Genomic DNA, 18269 nt, shown 5'->3' with positions numbered 1-18269 from the left:
GCCTATGTGATGCTGAGCAATCTCCCCTTTGGTCACTCACTAATGTGGGCCAAGGGCCTACAAGGCACCAGAACACAGTGGCACCCACCCCTGTAGGCCCACTGGGAGCTCAGGATATTTAAAGCTGCTCTACAGCCGAGTACAGGTTCCCTTTTCCTCTCGGCCTCTTCAAACTAATGGTCTGCAACATGCACAGCGGTTACGGCCATTTTGTTCCTTTAATTATTGGCAGCACTACAGTGTATTTTGTTGTTGTTATACAGCCATTCCCTGAGACGAAGGGAGACTACTGCTTTTGAGATTCTCTGGCAGTCACGCTGTGTTAATAATGTTCTCGGCCCCCCTCAGAGATGGATTTCAATGTCCAAATGGTTGCAGCCAGAGCAATTACAAATTCCAGTGTAGACAGAGCAAACACAATGTGGTGTGCGCGCTAATCAAGGAGTGGCCTGGAAAAACATTGTAATCTCTTTATTATGGTTGGCTAAAACCATTTGACTTGCTAAGACACCGTCTTTTTGGAGATTACTGGCTGTGTTCAGACACTCCCCATCCCACCACCATTCGTGTTTGTTTGGTTAGGTTTCCTGCTGTCATCTGTCCCTTCACCTTACGCCTGTTGCAGACAGGCTCGACCAGAGTGTCCTGGCGGCGTATGCCAAATACCCGTCGACCCGTTGCCATGGTAACCTGTTAACCCTTCGCCGACCATGGTTTGTCCATTTGCTCCAGCAGAGAGATCCATGATCACCGCCTCCACCCATGTCAGAGTCGCACCCTTAAAACCCCTCGGTACTGACATAGCACTAGTCTGCTCTTTCACACTGTAACAGTTCTCATGAGTAAGGCAGTCAGTGTAACAGTGTATACCATCAGTCACCATCATTAACACAAATCATGTAATAGATCAACACATGGGCTTTCAGTGTGGTCGGGATTGCCAAGACACACTCTCTCTCTCTCTCTCTCTCTCTCACAGACACACACACACACACTCGCATTCTCCACATTTACTCTCTCCAAATACTTTTGCATGTTCGAGGAATTTAAACAGGTTTCTGCAAAGTTAATATTTCAGACTTCACACCATAAATATTTTGGAGGTCTGTGTCCTGGTGGGACAAAGTGGATAGGAATGAAAGATCCAGACAAAGGCTTAGTTGGATGTTTTCGCTTCTCCCTGACATCATCTGTAAACTAATGAGACAGGATCTGGGGCTAAGGCAATTAAGGTGCTGCTCTTAACAAGCAGCTCTCTTGAGTAGACAAATCCATAGTGAGGTTTCACATTTGCCAAGTGAATGGCACCTAAAAATAGATCGCTTTTATTTTTTGTTGTGTTGAAAAAACGCAACTTGCAAACATATTCCACATGACTATGAGATATGGGCTGAGTTGTGGTGCAGTTGGCAAACCAGTATTTATAGATGACTTGCCAAATCCGTGCAAAACGATGACTGCATAAAACACACACTTTTATTCACATATACACATATAACACATATTCAATTGATATCACTGTGTAGGCCAAGTAACATGATGAATTTGACTTTGAAACTAGATGTACCGCATAGCGGTACAAAATATGACCGCCGCTCAGTCCTGTACATCCTTTCCGCGAACATAAATCACACTAATCAATTTGTATCCATCTTCTACTCCACCCCCACTCTTGAAACTTTTGTGTATGCTTGTTTGGCATGCCTGTGTGTGTGTGTGTGTGTGCGGGCCGCACAGCAAGTAGCCTGCTGGCGCTGCTTAGGTGAATAGATTTGTAGCACTAGCCAAAAAATGTGTAGCATTGTTATAAACCTTTAAAATCTCTAAACAATCACAAGTAGGGCAGTTCATCACAGTTCATCCATTGCAACTGGACTGATGAAAGGTCATGTACACCTGTAGGCTACATTGTATTTGGGGAAAGCAGAAGGTATCAGTTTTACATGTATTTATTTATTTATTTATTTATTTATTTATTTATTAACAAACAAAACAATCCCTGTCATTTCCATGCATTTTTCAACACCTATCAAGAAGAGAGGTCATGCCATGGATTTTTGTGAATGTTTCTTTTACATATGCACGATTTTAGTCATCTTTAGTTCATATGATATTCAATATTTATTGTCAATGCACAAATTAAATACCAATAGTCTAAAAAGAAATGCAGTTTTACATCTAACCAGTGGTACAAATAATTGACATGTCCAAAAGGGCCTTCGTGAAATGCGTCGCTAGACTGTTCACATTTTAACGGGCCAAGTTGAGAGCTGCGTCCGTTATTGTTCGTGGGAAAAATACTGATTTCCACATTGCAACTACTGAATCCATGGTCAGGGACCATCAGCAATGTCCTCACGGACCACTGGTTGAAAATACCTGGCTTACAGTATCAAGCGGACTTAAGCTGCCACCTCTTGGCGAAAAGTTGTAATAGCCTACATTTCACCCAGCTGAGTGAATCACAGAAAGCGCGAATGAAGTGGCCACTTCGAAATGGGACCCTTAAAGTGGTGATAATTGGGGGTGTTACGATAATTGACTAGATTGGTACAGAAAACATGTCTCCCACCCTCTTGAAAGTTATAGAAGTAGTATAAAATAACGTCTAAATTTAGTCTAAATTTGATGTTGAAAAGACGTCTAAAACGACCACATTTGGACTATAAATAGCCCTTTTATGGAGGTCCCACCGACGTGAACGTTAGACGTGCAGTAGACGTCAAAAAAAGACGTCACCTGGCATTACAAAACAACCCCTTCAGTGGACCAAAATTGGACGTCCAAAAATGACATAGAAAAGACGTCATTCTGACGTCACCTTGCACAGTGGGTTTGTTCAGACACAACAACATCTAAAACAACGTTTTTTAACACTTCAAAATAACATTTACTAACTGAACCTTACATTTTTCAGTAGCCATAGATGTGTAGATTTGAACAAAATCTGGTTTGGTTTTTAATGGGAGCATTTACTGCCTGAAATACCCGATTTTGTTTACCACGCTCTGAGTTATAGTGCTGGCCTGATGGGTCGCCTATTTACACCGTTTCAACGGCACATGAACGGTTAGACCGAGAATTCTCATCATGAAATTAAAATTCCACTGGAGCTCCAAGCGGTTGTGTACACGCAGCCTTACAACACTGTTTACAGCACTTCGAGTCTTCGAGTAAAATCTTTTGGTACATAGCTAATTTAGATAAACCTATGGTGTGGGTGGTTGCGTTTCTTTAGGAGTCCGCTGTCTTGGTTTGTATAGAAATGGATATTAAGTGACACATACACGCAAGACGGTGGAAATACGAGACCGACGGTAATAGGGGGAGTTCCGATACGTCGCCTCAGCACTTTACTTTGAGCCATGCTCTTCCTTGACGTTACTTGAAACGCCTTTGAAAATAGAGGATTGTTTGGGAATGAATGTTAGCTCAGATGCTTTTTTGAGACTTTTTGTTGTCTACTGTAATGCAACATTTTACAAAGCATTGACAGGGCCACCAAGGACTGTGAGCGAATCAACAGCAGAAAAACCTATTTAGCAAGCAGAAATGTCCCAGCCTGTTTATGCTTCATAGACAGGTTATCTTTCAGGTAGGCTAGGCCTATATTTTCCATTGGAAAACCATCACGTTAGCGAACGCGTTGTGACTAACTCACTTAGCTCCTGTAGGCTATATGGTCCGAAAAGAAGATGACAGTCGAAATATACAATTACAGTGCTGATCAATTTGCTTGGTAACCGCATTTATGGCTTTCTACAAATACACTGGTCAATAATCAAATTGGCCTCCATCACTCAACCAATGCTAATGGTAGGCTTACATTATTTTACCTAGGTTGTAGGCATACAACTTGTATAAGATTAACGTACTGTAGGCTACCTGCAGTTAAAACCAAGCATGTCCAATAAACATTATCAGATTTATTTCGGCTTCAAGAAGAAATTAGACTTACATTTCATGTGAAAATCATCCTACCCTTATTAGACGTTCTCTGCGGTAAACTACAGTGTTGTCCCGAAGCGTCTTTCCAACCCACTTTAGATTAACTTCCAACAAAATCACATCTCACTGCAACGATGCGCCAAAACGTAGACAAACGACTACGTAACGCCAATACTGGAAATGCTGCCAAATGATGATGAATATTTAGTTTTCCTTTAATCCTACTGAATTTGTAATTATGTATCGGCCGTTCTAATTGCCGATACCGATAGTATGTGCATGCCTGTGTGTGTGTATGTGTGTGCACCACCATCTACAGGCCAATGAGTGTACAGTCACTAAATGTACACATAACTTCATTTTTTTAGACCCCCCATGGATGAAATTCTACGAAACTTGGCATACCCCCAGAGAATGTCAGGTTAATCATACAGCAGACTTGGAATTTCACCATTCTGGGGGCAAGGCCACTTGGCCTTCAGTTGGGCATATTTGGTGGGGGGCACAAAGGCCACATGTCAGGGCACCAAGGCCAAAGTTAACTATACAGTAGTAGGCTATAAAAATGATCAAAGTTGTATTTAGCCTATTCACTGCAGTAGACCTGCATGCATCACTGTATGAAACATTACAAAAACATGAAACATGACATATTACATATAACTGTAAATCATCTGATCATCTAATAAAAACAGATATCTAGACTATATATAACATTTATTTTATATTTGGCCTGCTATGAAATCATGTATTGAACAATTTAAATTTAAGCACAGCTCAGCTTTAAGAAACTCAAATAGCCAAGATGCATGCTTAGCATTTTGTGATCATTAAGGCTACTTTCACAAACACTTAGTCAGCTGTCCTCTGATTTACCAATATCTAGGAGATATTTGTAACATTTATTTTGTATTTGGCCCGTTATGAAATCATGTGGAACAATTTAAACACATTGTAAAACTTAAAGCCCAAATTTGGAGACATCCATGCATGTTGAAATTTACTGCAAATTCAAAACTGGATTACTCTGGAACGGCTAACTATACAGGGGACTGCTTTACACCTTTGTGTTCGGTAAGGTCTACTGTTTATTCTGATATGTGGTTTGTCATGTGTTAAAAGAAGGGTTCGTGAAGTATTCCACCGAGATGAATGGTAGGGAGATCATGGACGCAAAACCTTCAGTAGAATGTATGATTAAATTGAATTATATTATTTACTTTTCTCGCGAACCGTTCAACACAGCAATTATCGGCTAACATCGTTTAAAAGCTGAGAAAAAGCTCTTTCATGTGATACTTGTGATGTCTGTGTGATGAATAGGCTACTTCGCAAATAGTTCAACTGAGAAGAATGGGTGAATTTAGACAAACTTTCTTTCTTGCGCTGTCACTTTCTCCACTGCGTAAAAGACTAAATTAATTTGCGCTGTGAATGCTAAGATTATTTTGACAGGCCACAGGCTAAATAAAAATTATATAGCTATTAGTAGGACACAAAGCAGAATATTGAAAGAAGGGGGCACCAAGGCCACCGTGGCCTGTAAACCTATGATTTTCAAAGGGGCTTCACGGCCAACGCAAGGGGCTACAACGGCCATGGCCGTCGTGGCCGCCGTGAAATTCCTACCCTGAATTCATACACATAAAATTTGGTGCAGTTCTGAACATCTTAACTGAAGAGAGGGGCGATTAAAGAATGATATTGCATTTTCATTTTTTACCGGGGGGTTGCAAATCACAAATGAGTGATCATGGACTAGGTTGATGTGGGCCCTTGAGACCAACATACCATAAAAATTTCATCCTCGGTGCCATGGTTCAGGTAGTTATTTAGGGAAAACTGCATTTTTTGGGTTTCGGGGGGCCCAGCGCGAGGGGGGAGTGAATTTTTTTCCGTAAAAGTCTAGGGGAGCTACATACCCACCAAATTTCATGTGCCCCGGTGTTTCGGTGTCCCGGGTATCGTTGACCAAAAATTCAGGAAGTAGATGACGGGGAAAAAAAAAAAAAACTTTGACAATCCCTATATGACCGCTTCGCTAGCGGCGGTCATAATAAGCAATATGACACGAGTGGGAGTGGGGATGTGCCACGGCTGTAATTTGTAGTTTAGAACTACATCTCTGTGCAGTCAGCTTCTCATAGAGATGTCAGGGTTTCAGCAGCCTAGTTTCACAGTGATGAATGCACTCGATTCTTAAATTGCGTTTTACTTTGGAATAATCCCTCCCTTATCTAGTCTTTCTCTCCCACTGGTCCCTTTTCAACTACTTTTCATGAGACTACACAGTTAACAATCACAGGCCTACTGTTCTGAAATTACCTGCTTTCCACTCGGAACACTTTCCCCGGATTTCATAAATAACCGTCTCGGCCTAAGGTATCGTTTGGACCAAAAAAAGGGCGACCGCCTCAACTTACTTCAGGCAGACACCGAACAATGGAGTCTTGTTCTGCCGGTGGTCAAGCTGTGCGTTATGCTGCGCAGGATATACCGGGGCTCATGTTTCCCCTCTGTAAACAATGCAGGGTCCAGAAGAATTTCTACTTCTGTGTCAGTCTCAACAAATACCCTCCTCTCCCTTCCCTCCAGACACCCCCCTCCTTCTTCTCCCTTTCCTCAACCCTGGCCTTAAATCACTCCAAGGGGCAGCATTAGTCGAAATTCCCCTGTTGGTGCAGAAAACACTGAGGGTTTCTCCCTTTGCCCGATGGAGTTCACTCATGATTTGTGTTTTTCCACTTGTCCTCTGGGTTTGCCAGACCCCAAAGCTCCTCAGCTCCTTTGCTCTCGGTGTCACAGGCTAGTGAGCACCTGCAAACTGCACTTCATCTCGAGGGTCAGAGAGTGAACCTGTCTCTCCTTGTGTGGGCTCCGACTCACCTCAGTTTCTTTCCCGCTCTCTCTCTCTCTCTCGCTCTCTCGCTCATGCCCTTACTCCTCTAGCATGGCGAAGAGGCCCTTGACTTCAGACTCTGCCGAGTTTGGAAACTGGAGAGTTCCCCAGCAAGTGCTCTTGTGCCCACAGCCAGTGAGGGATGAAGGTTGAAGGGGAAGCCATTGTCAGCGCAAACTACTTCAGTGCTCGTTAAAGCAGACAGCCAGGTTGTTAGCGTCTCCCAGATTGAGTGCATTTGGAGGGCCTTGAGTCATAGCAAAAGGGTATGAAAATAACTAATTTCGCCCAAGGCCCTAATTTTACCTCAGCCCCTGTGACAGTGTTTTGTAATCTGGGGAAGCAAATGAATATGTGCTTCCAAGTGGAATTGAGGAAGATATTTAAAGCCAGTCAGAGGATAATCTCTCAAGATAGCTTTTAATTCGGAATAAGCCTACCTTTAATTTTAGAATGTAATGATGCATAATCACAATGTAATCCATAGGCCGATATCTAATCTAATCTAATCTAATCTACGTAATAGACACACGTGTAAAACAAATAGGCACATTTTCAAATGAAATTATCACTGTTGGTAATTATTTGGTCTTAAGTCAAAGCAAAGACTTACAGTTATGAATACAGAGAAAGCTAGTCTTCTTTTCACCAAGCATCATTCCTGGTTTTCTTTGTGAGTGAGCCAGGCCTCTCCCATCATTTGACCCAGTGTGTCTTTGTGTGCCTCGAGAGTGTATCTCTACTTTGTTCTCATTGACATCTGTTTAGCCCGAGTTAACTCTCTGTGACTTCATACATGGGCATATGTCCCAGCTATTAAACAACGCTGGGATCATAGTGAAGTGTTTTCAGCTGCACACTCTAAAATGGGCCGCTGTGGGAAAGGAACTGTGTGTGTGTGTGTGTGTGTGTGTGTACAGTATGTGTGTGTGTGTGTGTGTGTGTGTGTGTGTGTGTGTGTGTGTGTGTGTGTGTGTGTGTGTATCCCTTCCTTTGAGTTAGGGATACTGTCACATTTTGAAGGTAGACTGAACTGAGAGAGAAGCCACACAACTTATTTCATAACACCCAATTTGCATGGCTTTCACTGGTTTCCATTGTTTTCAAAGCAATAATAACATGTTGAAGGAAGTTGTTTACACCCACACTGTGGCTCTCATTGGGTGACTTGATGTTATTGGTGTGGCTTTCGTGGCCCAATATCGTCTTCCTGGGGTAAATGCTTTTAAACATTTGCTTTGTGTGATAGTGTTTCACAATTAACGTCAAAGGAGGGATGGAAAATATGGATTTCAGATAACTGTATATCTTTGCGCACTGCAATTATGTCCAAACCCACACATGTTGACATTTCCAGATGCTATTGATTTCTGGAATCCAACGGGGGGGGGGGGGGGGGGGGGTGTCCATTTACATAATATTAACAGTCTGCCCCACAAGCGTAATGAGAAGGCGCCATGTGTATATTTTGTTTGTTTAAGTGAGTGATCACCTGTCCCCACAGAAGGCTGTAAACATTAAGGGCTTGATTACATCTGACTCATTTCCCCAAGTCATTGCGTTTTATCTTGTCCGTCCACTTTTCCATTAATGCCTTTAAAAATGATGTAGATTGAACCACAGACTCAAGGTAGCCTATTGTCGAGCTTTGGCCTTTGTAGGAAAATACGGCAATGACTGTTTTTTCAACACAGAAATAAAAATGCTGGAGAAAAATGTGAGCTATTGAATTATTATGTCTGAAAATATGCAGCTTGGGGCTACTCTGTCTCCCACTTCGACATAAAAACTGACAGAAAAAAAATGTGTCAAAATAGAGATCGCTGCCAATGTTTCAGATAAATCCGTGCACTGCGTTACCAGCAAAGGGTGGGATTTTTTTTTTTAGATGTCAAGCTGTTCCTCATCTGTTGTCAAGGAGAATTCCAAAGCATCCCCCCTGACCCCTCTGACAAAGAAGCTGTGAGGGAAAGCAACACCATCCGCTTTTTACATTTTCCTTTATTCCTGGATATAAGAGACCGAGATCCTTAAGCAACCACACCTTACCACCGGCATAAACCCCACCATGGCCCATTAACTAGGCTTTGTTGGAGTATCTTGCCTGATAGTGTAGCTTTGTTGTATTCTTTCATTCACTCATTCATACATTCACTTGTGCCCTGCCCTGTTGGATTATGGGAGCTTCGTGCGTGACAGAGCCACCTGGCCAGAAAGCCAATCCAGAGAGCCAGTTCTGAGATCAACATTATCAGGGTGATGTCGCCTTTAGACACATTTACTAGACGTCTGCTCCCTGTCTGAAAATGGAACAGACTGCAATAGGAAACAATGATTTTGGGTGTGTTTCCTGATTGGAACAATAGCTAGCATGGCAATAAAATAGGCAGAATGCCATGTGAACAGAACACATTCAAGTCACAGCATCAACACCCAGAGAAGGATATGTGTTTCGAAGGGTATTCTTATGATGATATGTAAAGAACGTGACACTTTGCTGAGAGTGTGTTTGGCTGCCAAGACAGATGAATGTGAAATGCAGCAGTGATATTTCCAACAGTCTCTTCTTTTGTGCCCACTGAGAAAATTGAGGGAAGGAGATACATATGCTGAGAGGAACAGAGACAGTGTTGAGGACAATCTTCAAGTCTGCAGAACTGCCCCCTCGCTCTCTTCTCTCTCTCTCTCTCTCTCTCCCTCTCTCTCTCTCTCGCTCTCTCTCGCTCTCTCTCTCGCTCTCTCTCGCTCTCTCTCTTAGTGATGTTTGTGTTGTCTCAAAACGGGCTTGTGGGGACAGCACCAGCTCAAGCACACACTGATGAATGAGCACGTCTCACTGAGCAGGGAATGTGTGTGAGTGAGCAGAGAGACAGCCTTGCACGCCACACTCCGCGCGGCGCCGTGCCACACTGCAGATACTTTAAGACATGTCCGGCTGCATCAGGACAGAAGGAGGAGATGTGCGCTGCAGCGCAGCTGAGAGGAACTGGGTTTGATCCCTGGTGTCCATTTCAGCTATTTGTTCACGCTCCGAGCACGTGGGACGGTTGGCCATTTGGATTCTGTCCTGAATGGCTGTTGTATTTCAGGCCTGTGGAGGTAAACCCCATTCCCAAATAAAGTGATTACTGTAAGAGTCTGTAAGTGGTATCATGGTGACTAATTTCCTGTGGCTGGGTATTTGAAATGTTGAGCTTCACCAAACAACACTTGTGAGTTTGTGGAGGGGTCGGTGTGAGTGTGCATGGGAGTTTGTGTACAAAGCTGCTGGCCTTATTCTGTACATGTGTACACGCACACACACAAGTGGCGGGTAAGAATGCCACAGTCTGTTGGAGGTGCATACCACACAGCTTCTCAGTTCGCTGTGACTAGGTGAATCACCAGGTCAGTCATATCACCTCACCACAGACCTCACCACCACACAGACACTACACACTCAGACTCTCTACCCACGCTGATGAGACAACATGGTGACTAGTCCTGAGTGTGTGTGGGGCCGGGGGGGTGAGGGTAAGAGTCGGGTGTGTGGAGCGAGGAGGGGAGGGGGGGGGGCAGGCTTTGTTGAAATGTTCTTTAGAATCTCTGACCTTGCACATTTACGAGGTCTCCTCACAACACTGTATATCCTTTGATTAGTCTCATATTTCGCCACTCAGGCACCAGAGCCGCCACTGAGTCCTCCGAGTGCGCAGAAAAGTGGGGAAGGAAGACCGTAAAGTGTCAAGTCCAATTAGACAGAGAATGGATTTAGTTTGATTAAAAAAAGATGCTTTAGGGGAAGAAGAAAATAAGCCAGTGGTGCAGCCCCATTCGCAACTAAAGCATTCCAATCAAATTGCCTGTCCCAGTCTATATTCTTCAGGCGAGGGTTGGGTGGATGCGTCCCCTGCATGGATGCAGAGTGTTGTTTATCCTGGCTTCCCACCCCAGCTGCTGTCCCTTTCTGTGAGGATTTGCACCAGATAAAAAGGCCTTCAAACTGCCACCCCCGGAAAAAACGTCTGCCTCGGAGGCATGGCAACCAGCGACTTGCACTTGAATGGGAGTCTTTCACATCAAGGACAGCAGATGGGGGATTGTTCTCTGTGATAGCTTCACCTTGATGCTGATAGAAAGGTGTTTTTTGACTGAAATGGAAGCCCTCACCCTTACAAAAGCACACATACATTCATACACTTGCACACACACACACATAAACACACCCATACACACACACACACACACACACACACATAAAAACACACACATGCAGGCAAGCAGGCACGCACACACATAAACACACACACATACACACACACCCCATTATCCTTATACACACACTCACGCAAACATACACACACACACACACACACACACACACACACACACTCATTATAATGCACAGATCTAAACACACTTCTCTCACACTCCCTCTTCTAATCTACTTTCTTCATTCATCACTAAAGGAGGAGGAAAATTGTTTAATCACTCATTGTTTGCACCATCGTAGAAACTAGTTTCATGCCCAGCTTTTCCTCTTGTGCAGGTAGTGGTGGTGGTGGTGGTGTGGGCTTTTTGTTTTCCTCCAGAAGCTAAAATGGTGCAGGAGAGATAAGTGCGACAAAAGTCACTGGAAGCAAGAAAAGAGGAAGGAGAAAAAAGTGTGTGTGTGTGTGTGTGTGTGTGTGTGTGTGTGTGTGTGTGTGTGTGTGTGTGTGTGTATGTGTGGAGGGAGCATAGTGAGAGAGACAAAAAAAGACAAAAAAAGAAAGAGAACATCCTTGAGGAAGGACTGGACACTGGTCCCCTGCCAGCTCTTATCCTCTCAGCCAGGGATGCTGTGTCCTGGCTGTAAATTGCTGCTGCACCACTCAGTGATAATGAATCAGAGCTGGCGTTTATTCACTTCATGAGCAGCGCGGCTTAAGTCTAATATGGGAAAAGTCTGTGGGGCCAAGCCCCATGTCAGAGCCAGGCTAATGAACTCTCTGTGGCAGAGGGAAACTGTCACTCCACTAGAGAGGAAATGGGTCTTTGTGGTGGATATCTGCATTACTTCTTCGTTCTTACAGTAAATATAGTCCAGTGTCTACTGATATTCAGGCATGTCATGGAGATTGCTAAAAAATAAACATTCTGCAGAAATTCAATATCGTTGAAAATCTGATTTTCATTCTGTGTCCATGAATGGCAGTGGTTGAATAATAACAATAGTAGCCTATTGGGAAAATTGGGAACAGAAGAGATAGACTTCTCCGCATAGTCTGTCTGCCTCTCCACCCTCTCCATGTTTGTGTACTGTCTGTCCACTAGCCACTTTTTACCACTGTCTTACTGCTTCACTGTTTGCGTGCTATATTAGCACATAACCCCTCCCTCCATCCCACAGCCGGATTGTGGCCACACTTATACCTTTACTTAATACTTAATGTTTTATAATCAATACTTGTATAATGGCTGTAACCCTATTACGTCAACCCATTCTTGCACTGATATAGTTTTCTATAATTTTTTTATATTACCTTGCCTAATCTCTTATATGTCCATATTTATTTTATGCTAGTCTCTAGACTTTATTCTTGCACTGTTGCACTGTTGGACTTACTCATTTGCACCATCACCATGACACTCACTCTCACAGAGCACCTTACCTCACTATGCACAGAGACTCACAGGCTCAGTCCCTGCCTCAGTCATTGCAAGGGCCTCATGCTTAATCACCCCTAAGCACACTATGTGGATACTGTTTTAGACTTGATTTAGATTTAGTGTTATTTAGTATAATTTGTATTTTAGTATATTCTTTATCTTCTACTGTCCTTATTGCTTAGTTGTGTTTTTTATATTATATACTTTTATTACTTTTTCTGCTGTTAGTAAATGTTGTGTGTGATGTCTGTATGCTACTGAGACCTTGAATTTCCCCTCTGGGATCAATAAAGTATCTATCTATCTATCTATCTATCTATCTATCTATCTATCTATCTATCTATCTATCTATCTAATTCTGATCTTTTTATCCATCATTCTGATCATGCATGTGTAACAGGTCACATTGTATTGTATAATGACACAAAGATGGTTTTTATTTTGACACACTGCTATGTTCCGTACAGTGAGAGTCCTAATGGGTCTCCGTAGTTTCCTGCCCCCCTGTAATGTATCAATTTTTCATATTCCTATTTTGCTGTGCCCTTCACCACCTCTTCCCTGTCTCTGTCAAACTGAAACAAAAGGAGCAATTTCAATATGTGTTTTTTAAAGAAGGCAAAATAGTGCCTGACATTTCTCACATTTAGTAGATTATTACTGTATACTTATTAAAAAATATATGTTTGGTCAGTGAGTATGCTTTTTTTTTTTGAAAACTCAAAACATGTTTGCATGTCTGCTCTCTGATAGGAATGGAATCACTCGCAGGCACAGGTTTTCACTTCTCCTCCCTATGTCCTGGCTGTGACAGATACTATCAGTGGAGCTGGGCTTGCTGGCCGCGCCTGAGCCTGCACCACGGGCCCTGGGGGTGAAGGTACCAGTTACTGACATCCAGCTCTTAATTAGCCCCACACATCCATGCCAAGCTGCCAATCTGATTATCTTATCAAGTCTCGATCTCACCCTGGCCAGGGCTCAGGCAGGGCCAGTGCTGGAGGCAGTGGCACACAGACACTAACATAGTCTTCGCCACCGCAGCATCTTAAACATCAAAGCTCCCGAGAGTCACAAGGGTATCGGCCATCTGGGCGCTGTGACCCACCATCTTGATTATAGGCAGCAAGCGGTTCTATGTGTGCTCTATTTATAGGCCTGAGCTCTAATCTAAGTAAGGGAGATAAGAGATCTGCATCCAGTTGGAGAGTGTGCTGCACCTGCATGCTTTACAGCTCATTTCACACATCTGTGTGCCGCCTACTCAGAGAAGACCTCCACTGAGAGGTAGCAGTGATGAAAGGGAGAATACTTCTTCGGTGGCGGATGTGCCGAAAGAGGGACGGGGGTGGGGTGGGGGGGGGGTTAATGTGCGCTCGGCCCACCGCAGCACACGGAAGCGCCGCGTCTTTATCTGAAACACGACCCCGCCGCGTCCCCCTCCTTGAGTCACCCACCGGTCGCTCTCTCCGCCCGCGCCGGAACTGCAGGGGGGAGCCACGGGAGGTCAAAGGGACATAGGACACTGTCTGTGGGCTGGCGCCCTCGTTGGTTCCTGAGATGATCCGTGGAAAATGTGTGAGACAGCACTAAGAGCACTAGCCACTGAAAACCCTGGATAGCACTTCCCTCCACCTGCTTCTCCTGGTTAAGATGTATATGGACTCTGGGTGAGGTGTATAGGGTTACAGGGGTCCTTAAATAATGCAGGATCCCTTGACATCTTCACTTCCCCATGCTGCAAAAGAGGCCAGGTAGCTGCCATGATCCCTCGTAAGCACACTAAGGCTCTTGACGCAGGGAGCAAGTCAGCACTTTCTATGGTATACTTTCCAGCACTTTCTATGGTACTACTTACTCAGCAGTGTCTATCAGGGGCCAAATTGCATCTTGTCATTGTCAGTTCGTTACGCTGTCTAACATGGGCTCTCGTTGCCTACTTAATGCTGAGCAGAATAAAGCTTGAGCTGTATGTGTTTACGTTACGTACAGCTGACTGCCCGGAGGCTTGTTTGTTCTGTGTGGGGGAAATGCGGCGGACGGAAGAGCAATTTCCTCGCGCTGCCCAGTGTGCGGCGGACACAGCAGTTTCCTGAGGACGTGTGCTGCGTTGGCGCTCTCTTCGCGCTCTCGCCGAGGAGGGGAATTAGTTTTAGTTTTTTTTTGGAAAGTGCCAGAACGGGCACGCGGCGTGCCCACCACCACCATGCGCTCTCTCCCGCGGGGAGGCAGCAGCTGCAGGCGCTGCCGGTGTCCCTGACACACCATCCTCTCACTGACAGGCCTTCACAGACCCCTATGAAGTCACGGCCATCGCAGGTGGTCTGCCTCACTGTTGTGTGCCAGTCTGTCGCCACAGCAACCAGGGGTACACCAAATAATATGTGGTGCCAATGCTTCACTGTTCAACTGCTACATATTCAGCATGCCACAAAAGCCCATTTTACTGCCGTCTACTGCAGCATGGAATGTAGAACTAAAAAGGCCATGATAGACACAGCCTCCCCAAGGATCTTTGTAGATTAAGCTTTGTTAGAGACCAAAATGTCAGACATGCTTTCAAAACACTCACCACTCTTCTTTGGCTGCTTGATTTATTTGAGAACTCCTGTGGTGAACGGAATCTTCTTTCATCCAGCCCAGCTTGATACAACATTTTGGGATTCCAATCTGGAACAAACAAATACATTTACAGAGACCACAGGCTTTCTCAGTCAGGGAGAGTGTACTTAGCGTTGCTTATGTAAGTCCTCTCATTAGCCTGCACCGTAGGCCTTGGGTTTGGGCACTATCACTGTGCATCTCTCCCCTGCCCTGGTCATGCTATGGCCGGCCCCTGCTGCTTTGGCCATAAATCTCCCCATTCTCCCCTGGAGCACCATCTGCCTCCGGACCATAACCAAACAGTGGTCAAGCGAAAATCGGCTTAGGCTAAGGTCAGCCCTGGCTCGCTGCCAAGCCCAATTCGCTGCAATTAAACTGTGGGGACGGCCTGCTAATTCAGTGGCATGTGAGTAACGGTGGCTTTGGGTGCACAAAAACCACACACTGTGTGTCCGTGTTGATCTGTGTGTGTATTTGTGTCTGTGTGTCTGTGTGTGTGTGGGTGTGTGGGTGTGTGTGTGTGTGTGTGTGTGTGTGTGTGTGTGTGTGTGTGTGTGTGTGTATTTGTGTGCGTATATGTGTAAGTGGAGGCAAGATGGGGGTCTCTCACATTGATTTTTTAATCAAGCAAACGATTGTGCCAAACAGCCTGACGGGAGCCACAGATTACGAGCAAAATCTCATATCAGGCAGCCGTTGTCCACCCACAGCCAGACAGCAGTGCTGAGAGGTTACAGTATGTTGGGAATACCCAGGAGGACTCTTAATGCTACTGATTCACATCGTAGCGTTAGCTGTGTCTCTCTGTTAAGTTTTATCTCTCTCTCTATCTATCTATGTGTGTGGAGGGTGAGACTCCACCCTCCATCTCATCATTCAACAGCCTATAAAAAGATGCCCTTCCTCCTTCACAGCATCACAGGTGTTTAATTAAGCAGGGACGTGGCATGTTTTTTTTCGACATCCTAGCCAAGCAGGATATGTGTGTGTGTTTTTTTATGTATGTGTGTGTGTGTGTGTGTGAATGTGTGTGTATGTGTGTGTGTGCGTGTATGCACATTTGTGTGTGTGTGAATGTGTGTGTGTGTGTGTCCTTGCATGTCTGTTATTTTTTTCTTGTTTTTTCTGGCAGCAGTTGAGAGCTTTTACCTAATCAGCCCAGATGCTGTGCCACTGATTAGAGGCCAGAGAGATGCCAGGCACACAGGGGTCGGACAAGGTGTTCTCGAGGAGTCTGGAGGGCTGGGGTTTGTGTGTGTGCAATTGGTTTGGCCTGACTGTCCACAACATCTCCTGTGGTTTAGCAATGTCCTCTGGTGTCTCGTAATGTTCTGTACAATCCCAACATCTCTCTTAATTCTTATGTTTACTACATGGAAAAATTAATAATACACATCATGTTCTATGTGCTGTGTGTAAGGAAACTGTAATATAGTGGTAGCTTTTATGTTACTATTTGTATGTTTTTTGGTGTATGGCCATTTATTAGCAATTTATTAACAAAAATGGTGTCCATGTTAGTGTCCATGTTATTACTACACTTTCTGCATGCATGTGCACCTTTAATGTTCCACCATTGTATTGTTTCACAAATGCTGAGCTGTATTGCTTCAGACGTCAGAAACTAAACTGCAACCCAAAAATATTCAGACGTCTTGTTCAAAAATAGGAGCTGAGAACATCAATGTGGCATTGATTATAGATGGCAGAGCTGCCATCGTTGCAGGCACGTTTCACAGATACAGTAGGGATTACATCTAATTCTGAGTGAATTTAAGGAAAAACCTGAAACTCTTTCTCCAAAAAGGAATGGTCTTTTTGTCTGTGTTGTCTGTGTATTTGTTTATTTGTTTTCTCTGCTTCTCTTGGTCTTTGGTACAAAGCTAGGTGTGACACAGGCCAGCTTAAAAACAAACAGCATTAATCATCATAGGATTAAGTGTGCCTTGATATTTCAATGCAAGGCTGTGGCTCTGAGGATAGATTTCAGATGTTCACACTAAGCAGCAAACAATATTTTTCCTCTCTGTAAAGGCCCCTGTTACACGTTGTGTGTGTGTGTGTGTGTGTCTGTGTGTGTGTGTGTGTGTGTGTGTGTGTGTGTGTGTGTGTGTGTGTGTGTGTGTGTGTGTGTGTGTGTGTGTGTGTGTGTGTGTGCCATACTCACCAAACTGAACAAAAATGTGCTGCACAAATTAGAAAGATATGTGTTGTGACTCATGAGGCCTAATATCTTCCATTTGGTTATTTTAGCTTTCAAGCTTTTGGAGAATAGATGGGCACAGAGAGAAATGGTGTGGGCTTCTCTCAGTAAAGGGTAAAGGTTGCTGTATTCCAAGAGTAGTTCAACAATAATTTAGACAACAATTTATAAATGTAATGTTTAAACATACTGAACATTCTTACTATGCATACTGTAGATTTTTAAGTAAAATACATTGGAATGGTAACCTGACTCTCGCCAGATGAATTTCGTTCCGCCTAGCTCCACTCATCCATCTGGGATCAATACATTGAAGTGTTGCCTCAGAACGCTGGGCCTAATCAAAAAATGCTTGCATATGATTGGATAAGTCACTTGTCTGTCATCTATTGACGTGCTACTTCAACCACTCACATCGAAGCCAACCCGTGACGCTGATAACAGTCTCACAGTCGCTTCTACGCTATGTCACATCTATGAAACTGTGTTCTGATTGGCTCTACCATAAAATCTGGTGCAGAAATCACTCTCAACGGAAGAGGTCCCAGATGGATGTGAGTGAAGCTAGGTGGAGCTAAGTGGAATGAAATTCATCTGGCGAGAGTCAGGTTATTGAAATGGTGCCATCTGTTTCAAAAATGTTCAAAACTAGATCTAAACCCTTTCATCAATATTGGTAGTGTCTGAGTGGAATATTTTTTTAAAAGAATGTTTTGGGCTTTTTGCCATTATTCAGGTAGGACAATAAAGAGTGACAGGAAGCGTGTAGGAAAAGAGAGATGGGTTGGGATCTGGAATTTGAACCCGGGTCCTCATGGGAACTTGGACCTGAATGTGGTATGGACTCTTGCACCACAGCTCACCCCTGAATGAAATATTCAGTGAAATCAGTGAATCCTTCTGATCATGTCGGAGCAAAAGAGCTTCGCTAAACTCATTTTAAAAGTTGTACTTTGTGTTCCTGTACAATGTATTGCAACAATT

The sequence above is a fragment of the Alosa sapidissima genome, chromosome 15 (assembly GCF_018492685.1).
Source record: "Alosa sapidissima isolate fAloSap1 chromosome 15, fAloSap1.pri, whole genome shotgun sequence".
In the NCBI taxonomy this organism is placed as follows: domain Eukaryota; kingdom Metazoa; phylum Chordata; class Actinopteri; order Clupeiformes; family Clupeidae; genus Alosa; species Alosa sapidissima.
The sequence above is the reverse complement of the archived record's forward strand: the minus strand, read 5'-3'. Positions refer to the sequence as shown.